The sequence below is a fragment of the Rhinopithecus bieti genome, unplaced genomic scaffold (assembly GCF_001698545.2).
Source record: "Rhinopithecus bieti isolate Rb0 unplaced genomic scaffold, ASM169854v2 scaffold_13348, whole genome shotgun sequence".
Lineage (NCBI taxonomy): Eukaryota > Metazoa > Chordata > Mammalia > Primates > Cercopithecidae > Rhinopithecus > Rhinopithecus bieti.
The window spans coordinates 1,276,232-1,285,259 of NW_016808764.1; positions in this window are offsets into that span (position 1 = coordinate 1,276,232).

Sequence of the window (9,028 nt, forward strand, 5' to 3'; positions counted from 1 at the left end):
AAAAAAAAAAAAAAAAAAAAAAAATCAAACAGTACATTCTTTAACGTGTGTTTCTTTACTCACATTTGATCAGGGGCATAATGGAGATGCCAAGTGGCCCTTTCAGCGCCATGCCTTATTTCACACTGTGTATGAAATTTTTAGTTATATCATTCATTCCATTAAATATATTCTTGATTTCCCAGCAGGTCACAGTATTAACCAATGTCTCACCACTACAAAACAGAACTCCCCTTTTCTCTAGCTTCTGACAACACTGCCCTCATATCTCTTCAAGCTGTCACAGCAGCCTCCTCAAGACTGCTTTCTGTGTCCACCTACTATCTAGTCCCAAAGCCAGAGCTATTTGTTTCAGGTTTTGTAATGGTAACATTCCAATCCCAGGTATCATATTAAGTTACAATAATTGTTGCATAACAAACCACCCTAAAACTTAGTGGTGTCAAACAACACTAGTTTTTTATGCTCATGGATACTGTGGGTCAGGAACGGGGAAATGGCACAGCAGGGCTGGATTTTCTTTGCTCCAGCGTCTGAGCCCTTAGCTGGGATAACTCACATGACTCAGGAAGCTGAAGGCTAGAACAGCTGGTTTGGAGAATCCAATTCCAAGAGAGCTTTCTCACTCAAATGATTGGCTCTCAGTCTGGAATAACGGAAGGCAGGCTTGACTGGGACAGAAAACCCACTTGTGACCTCTCCAGCATGACAGTTTCAAGGATGCTGGACCTTTTCCATGGCAGCTCAAAACTCCAAGAACAAGTATTCCCAGCAACTAAAACCTGTTATGACCTAGCCTCAGAAGTACCACAGCTTCACTTACAGTGTATTCTATTGTCTAAGCAGGCGTGCCCAGATTTGAGAAGGGACACAGACTCTCAATCAGAAAGGTGTCACAAGATTTGCAACCATGTTTGAAAACTTCTAACAGTGTTTACTGCCAAATGTGCAGTCAGCAACAAAGATGAAGAAGTTGGAATGAAAAGACTCCTTGAACAGTTTATGAAAAGTTTATTACCCATCTGAAGAGATATGGGACCAAATCCAAGGAATCTAATGGGCATAAATAAGTCTTCATCCCACAGAGGTAGAAACCAAAAAGAAGTCTTAACTATAGTAACCAAAACAACATGGTATCAATACAGAAAAAAAAGACACATAGCTCAGTGAAACAGAATAGAGAACCCAGAAATAAAGACACGTATCTACAACTAATTGATATTCAATAAAGTCAACAAACAGACAATGGGGAAAGGACTTTCTATTTTCAATAAATGGTGCTGGGGAAACTGGCTAGCCACATGCAGAAGAATGAAATTGGACTCCTATCAATCACCACATATAAAAATTAACTCAAGATAGATTACAGACTTAAATGTAAGACCCAAAACTATAAAAATCATAGAGGAAAACCTAAGACAAACTTTTCTGGACATTGATCTGGGCAAAGAATTTATGACTAAGACCTTAAAAGCAAATACAATAGAAACAAAAATCAACAAATGGTAATTAAACCAAAGAGCTTCTTCCGCACAGGAAAAGAAACAATCAACAGAGTAAACAGACAACCTGAGGAATGGGAGGAAATATTTGCAAACTATGCATCTAACAAAGTACTAATATCCAAAGTCTATAAGGAACTTAAATCAACAAGAAAAAAAATAATCCCACTAAAACGTGGGAAAAGGACTTGAATAAACACTTTTCAAAAGAAACCATACACACAGCCAGCAAGCATATGAAAAAGTGCTCAATATTGCTAACCATAAGAGAAATGCAAATTAAAATCACAATGAGATGCCATCTAAAACAAGTCAGAATAACTTTATTAAAAAGTCAAAAAGTAACAGATGTTGGTGAGGATGTGGAGAAAAGGGAACGCATATATACTGTTGGCAGCAATGTAAATGTTCAACCCCTACATGAAACAGTTTGGAGATTTCTCAAAGAACTAAAATTAGAACTACAATTAAACTCAGGAATCCCACTAACTAGGTATCTAACCAAAGGAAAAGAAACCATTTTATCATAAGACATCACAGCACTACTTGCAATAGCAAAGTCATGGAATCAACTCAAATGTTTATCAGTGGTTGACTGGATAAAGAAAATGTGATATATATATATAGCACATTATATATATAAGTACTGTATCATAAAATACTATGCAATCCTAAAATTAATGAAATCATGTCATTTGCAGCAACATGCATGGAACTGGAGACCATTATTCTAACTGAAATAACTCAGAGACAGAAAATCAAACACTGTGTATTCTCATTTGTAAGTGAAAGCTAAACAATGGGTACACATGGACATAAAGATGGAAATAATCGATACTGGGAACTACAAAAGAGGGAAGAATGGGAGAGGAATGAGGGCTGAAAAACTATCTATTAGGTACAGTGTTCACTATTTGGATAATGGGTTCACTAGAAGCCCAAACCTCATCATTACACAAAATATCCATGTAACAAACCTGCACATGTATGCCCTGAATCTGAAATAAAATTCAAAAAGAAAACTCAAGAGAAAAAAATCACAAAGGGAAGACAGTTTCCAAAAACAAAAGACTACATTTAATCAAAAGATGTACCACCCACAATGAGAGGGAGGGGAGAGTCAGGGAGAAAGGGAGGAAAGGAGAGAGAGGAGGGAGGAGGAAGAGAGAGTCATGTAAGTATGCAAGTGTCATGAACCTTCAGCTTTAAAGAGAAAAACATCACAAAACTAGTCTGGGTGTTTGTTTGTGTATATGGTTCTATGCAAGGAAGGGTTCATCCTATAATCCTAGAGGAAAATAAAAATGACTTTGCTAAGACATAAGTGATTGAAATAGGAGTTTTCATATGAGAAGGGGTAATGGAGAAGGACTGGTGATCCTCTCAGGAACCTGACACCTGCATTGCTGTGCTGCACTGGGAGTCAGGGACCTGAGTCTTAATCAAGGCTGCACCCTGACACAGATGAGAACACTGGAGCCCAGAAAGAAGAAGTAAATTGCCAGAGATGATCCCAGGAATCAGAGTTTCTCAAACTAAGGACCCATGGGGCACCAATATTTCATGAGTATATGTAGTGGTATTTCTCTACTAAAACCAAATGACAGTCTTCCAGGTTATGTAAGATTGAGTTAATGTACGGTCTTTTCTCAATTAATGATATTTTTCCCATAAAATTTCTTAAGCCATGGGTACACTTTACGACTTTAAGATACCTGACTTACTAGGCTTAATATATCACAAAATGGTATATTTCATGGTGTTCCAAAGAGTACAATGAATTCAGAGACTTCACTGCTGGACCAAGTTTAAGAAAAATCTCAGCACTAACATCATATGTTTGGGAGTAAGATGTGTTCTCATTCTTTATTATTCCTGAAGTGTGACCTGGCACATCTCACAAACTGGCACTGGTAAGGGAACAATCAGTGGAAAATGTACTGGATGTGAAGGCAGGGGACTGGCCAGGATGACCTCTCAGGGAGCATTTAAGATATTTTACTTAGAAAAAAAATATCAGAATCATCCATGTGAATAAATGAATAGCATATATTCTGGGTGGGGGAATTTCAGAGATTTTTTTTCTCCCCTTTGGCTAACCTGTGTTTCCTCACTTTTCTGCAATGGATATGTATTTCTTGTTGTTCATAGGTAGAGAAAAATAACTTGATCAATAGCTCTTCCCTCAGCCCCTTTTTAAAAGTTTTCACGTCCCCGAGGGAGTGGTAGTAGGACATACATGAGCAGTAGCTGCAGGCAGGTCACCGTGGGGTGAACATGAAGAGCCCAGGCTCTCAGGTAAAGTCTGTGGTCTGCTCAGAAGAACAAAGCTCTCCAGACACAGCCTGATGGGTCTTTTGTGTTTTCAGACCCCTGTATCCTCTGAGCACGGGTCTGCCTTTGTGTCAAGGCCCATATACTATTAATATCTTGCTTAGGCTTTATTGGAATAACCCCTCACTATCGCTGGGATTTTAATGTGCTGGAGAAGCAGATCTAGAGATAGATCAAGCACTAGTCCACTCCCTGCCCTCCATATCTTCAGCTAAAATAGCTGTACTGTCTTCCCAGACCCAGAAGCCTGCTCTTTGCTAGCTGGCTTTATCTTCACATGACGATTATTGTCAATATGTTGCTTTTTGACCCAAAATATGAAAAGTATTTCCACTCTGATCAAAAATCTTCAAATTTCCTTATACTAATATGAGTGATCCATGGCTATTACAAAGAGCTGGCCCACCCAACGTATGGGTCATGTGGTCTTTGTTGGTACGGTTCCTGACACAGAAGTACAGGATATAACACATTTCAAGTACTAAGAACTGAGTTTGAATTCTGACTCTGTTATTTACTGGCTGCTGTTTCTTGGGGAAATCAATAAACTACTCAGCTTCCTCCGCTATAAAATAGGAATTACAACACTCTCTACTTCACAGGTAAATGGAGTACTATGAACTCATTGACCAAGGACCAAGAAAATCTTAAACGTTCCCTGAGGGGCATTTTAAATCCCTCATAAGTCCCAAACACCTTCATTTCATAAGGCCCAAACACCTACCCCAACATGGCATGAAACATATTAAATCATAGTTACATCCCATAATAGATACAAATGTACATGTGAATATAAATAAGTATTCACTGTAAAAATATCTTGAAGCACAGCTTTATAACTTTGTCTTTGAAATGTGGGTACAATTGATTATGGTTTTCTAATGATTATCATACATATTCAGAAACTTTCGTGAAGTGCAAAAAGAATCTAGCCTACAAATTGTTTTCAAATGTGAGGAAAGCTTTATGAATACTAAATTTAATAATGGATAGAACTGGCATGTTATATTTGGTAGATGGTTTTGATTTTGCAGTTGTCTATTCCTAGTTTGGAGCCAACACAATTTTTCAGGTCTCAAATACTTCTGTCAGCCCCAGAAAAGCTTGTAGGCCCCAGATACTCTGCCTAGAGTGCCTAGATTAGTTACTAGGTGCCCCAAGAGGGCCCTTAGAGATGTGTAAAACAGTGCCTACCAGGGATGCTGATTAAAATGCAGATTCTCGGCGGGGCGCGGTGGCTCAAGCCTGTAATCCCAGCACTTTAGGAGGCTGAGACGGGCGGATCACGAGGTCAGGAGATCGAGACCATCCTGGCTAACACGGTGAAACCCTGTCTCTACTAAAATACAAAACTAGCCGGGTGTGGTGGCGGGCGCCTGTAGTCCCAGCTACTCGGGAGGCTGAGGCAGGAGAATGGCATAAACCCGGGAGGCGGAGCTTGCAGTGAGCTGAGATCTGGCCACTGCACTCCAGTCCGGGTGACAGAGCGAGACTCCGCCTCAAAAAAAAAAAGCAGATTCTCAGGCTTCATCCTACACCTCATGAACTAGAATTTTTGGTGGTACTTTTCAGGAATCTGCAGGTTTTTTTTAACAGGTTCCTCAGGGGATTGCTTGCATTTCAGCATTTGGGAATCCATGATCTGGGGCCCCTGGACAGGGAAAGTAGGAACAACTGGAAGAAGCCGATGGGATTGCCAATCTCCCCCTATATAACAGCCCCTCTGCGGGCACTCAGAGAGCAGAGCAACCTGCAAGGTAAGGGAAAAAGAAGTCGTACAGGCGCCTCAATTGAAACAATTTTATTTTTATAGAAATAGCATAAGTGATCTGAACCACGCTGCATTCAACTCCCAGATGTTGAGTCAAGTTCCTTTTTTCAACCATGGATGAATAATTTATAATTCTATTGTCTTAAATTCACAATAATAAGCCTGTCTGTTGAAGCAGTGCTGAAGTCCATGCTTTGAGGACATACTCATAAATCCTTAAGCACTTTTACTAGTTGAAAAAATTTATGAAGTGGCTTCTGGGAAAGACTGAGCTGGAGTTCTGTAAAAGTGTGATGTGAAGAGCATGTGCAACAGAATCACCTGGTGCTAGTTAAAATGCAGATTTCTAGGCACTACACGTGCAACCTCATAAACCAAAATGTTACCAGGTGAGATTCGGGAAACTGCAATTTTAATAAAAGCCGCAGGAGACTCCTGTGCACCCACGTTTGAAAACTGCTGCTTCCGCATCAACTGACAGCGTCACCTTCTGGGCCTGGATTTGAGCTGACACCCTGGAGGCTGATTTCCCCCCAGAATTTATCTGGTTTCTAAGTAAAAGTGTGACCTCCACCAAGAGGTCAAACCTATTCCCAGCGTTGAAGCATAACTGCAAGAGAAATGGCCATCTTTGCTCCCTTCCCCCCGCAAATTCTGAAGGTATAGAAACTGCCAACTCATTCCCCAAAGATGGAAAAATGCACAGAAATCCTCTGCAGCTTCCCACCCTGTCCCCAGGGGCCATTTCCCAGGTCTTTCCAAAGACAGAGGCCACCTTGTGAAGTATCTGGTATATTCGGATGCTGCCCAGGAAGGGGAGGAAAGTGTTGTCCCTCTGCCCTCTTCTTTCTGACCCATTGGTTTGCCTTAGACAGCCTAGATTGTGGTTCCCAATTGAATCATACTCACCTCATTTGTCTGTGTCACCCTGAAATAAGTGAAGCAATTTTCACCTCATTGGTCAAAATAATGACTCCTCCAGCATTACTAGCCACAAAACCACCCCAAGCAAGGGCTTATACCCTCCCAAGAGGGGACTTAATGGACCCAGAGAAGTGATTTATTTTTAAAGATTAGTTGCCACGTTTACAGAGTTGGTACCATGGGAGCAAAAGCAATTGGTTCTTGCAGGAAGTGTTTTACTGCATAATCTAGACAATATTCTTTGGGCCTGTCTGCATTGCCTCTGCCCCTAAGGGCTACATCTTTTAGTGCAGGGATGTAGATGGGGCAAGAGGGGCTAGAAAGTGGAGAGAGAAAAGCCAGCTCGATTCGACACTGTCATCAGCAACAATAATGAAGTCTGTCTGTCTACAGATCACTTGCTGGAGCTGAATTATGATGAAAAGAGAGAGAACAGCACTTCTTTTTAAGAAGTTCCTCCTTAGGAACTTCTTAAAGTAAAAGAAAATCAAAGAGCTCTTTGGCATGGTGGAATGGGGCCGCCTCTTCACAGACCTGTTTGCAAATACAAAGCTGAGCACTCCACCCTGCAGCCAGGGAAACCGCCAGTGACACTCAGTCAGAGTCAGCGACAAACAGCCAAGTCCCCTCCCAAGCACAAGGCCGGGCCGGCAGACTACAGAGATGCCCAGGAGGCCAGCCAGGAAGATTCTTCACCTCCACAAAAAAAAAAAAAAAAAAAAAAAAAAAAAAAAAAAAAAAAAAAAAAAAAAAAAAAAAAAAAAAAAAAAGAAAGAAAGAAAGAAAGGGTCATTCCTACTTTTCTTGAAAGAAGCTACCCTTCTCCTGACTATAATTTAGTTTGTTGCTTTGGAGACATGAATATGGATAAATATTCTTCTATTATAAAATATAATAATAATAGTGTTAATGTACAGGTAAAAAGTCATGAGCCTGTGCCTGTGTCGAGGAGTGGGGTGAGGTGGGGCCCGGGGCAAGCAGAAGTGCCTGGGAAAGGAGAACTGCTCCTCCCGGGCTCCAGGTGACTCCTGGCACACATAAATGTGGACTGAGTTTTGCCAGATATTCCCAATTTGCAAAAGAAGCTAAGTATTCAGATTTGCAAGTGAACACTCCCGACATTTAATTATTAGCTCTATCTTCACTTTTAAACACTATCAATAAAATTGGTGCAACTTGTGCTCTAAAACTGGGGGCAAAAATAGAAGTCCCAGGAGCTCCCCAGACCCCAGGGACTGAAGGAACAAAGGGACTGTCACCATCCAGCTCTCTCAGGATTTACCAGTGGACTGAGGGCTCTATCCTTTCTGAGGGACTAAGGCTGGTGTTAGGTTTGAGCCATCTGATGACATGAGAGATTAGTGCTCAAACAGTTAATGTAGGCAAAACGCCCAGCCTCCTATATCAGATCCCATAAGTGGGACTTCCTGAGCCCCTTTTCTCTCCAGCCAGATGAGCTATATATAATACCCAGAACAATAGCCAAAGAGTCTTTCTTTCTTTCTTCCTTTTCATAGTGAAATCCTCATCAGTCTTTATGACCCAGTTCAAATGTCACCTCATCTGAGCTGCCCTGCTCCATGCTTTCAGGTGCAGCTAATCTCTCCCATTCTCCTTCCTTTTTGTCCCATAACAGTCCAGGCAGATTTAGCAACTACAGAGCAAGGTGACAGATGCTACGACCTATTGGGAAGCCCATGAGGAATGAGATAGGAGGTTGGGATGGGGTTATCTGTTCCTGAGAATATTATTATCATGAGTCTGGTGTTGAATAATCATTATCTCATTTTTATTTCATAGGTTCTGAGGTCGGGAGGCATTGCTCTTCCCATTTCACAGAGAGGAAAGTGAGGTTCAGGGAGCTTAAGTAACCTGTCCAAGATCATGCAATTGGAATGAGGCATGGCTGAACTTGAATTCAGGCCGGGCTTACCCAGAGCCTAGTGTCTGGCCCAGGGCCTAGTCCAGGGCCAGAGGAATTTCTGATTCAAGAAACTAAAAAATATTAATAATAAGATCTATTCTAGATGACTTATTTAGAACATAAAATATAAAGTTCTACAGAGGTTTCAATGTGTGGGTGCCCTACAATGGAACTCTAAATAAACACACACAAAGTATGGCATTAAACAACCTCCAGGATATTTTATAATTAGGAAAAGGAAGGTATCAAAAAGTGGGTATAGTGTGCTGCCCTCTGTATTCGGATCTGTAGGTTTAAGCTTGGGTTACCCCAAAGCAGACCCCCAGACAAGGATTTGAGAGTGAGTGGGTTAGTAGGTTATTTGGAAGGAAATTTCAGGAAGCTCCATTAAAGGAGGGGGAAGTGGGCCAGGGAAGAGAATCAAGCTAACACAGGGGCCTTCCACGAGCAGGTTTTCATGTGGGCACCTGGGATTCAGCCCTCTGGAGACAGTGTGAACACATCTCGGGGCCATGTGAAGATGTGAGCTTCTTTTTGAGAGTAGAAGAGGGAAACAGAGAGGAGGTAGAAAGA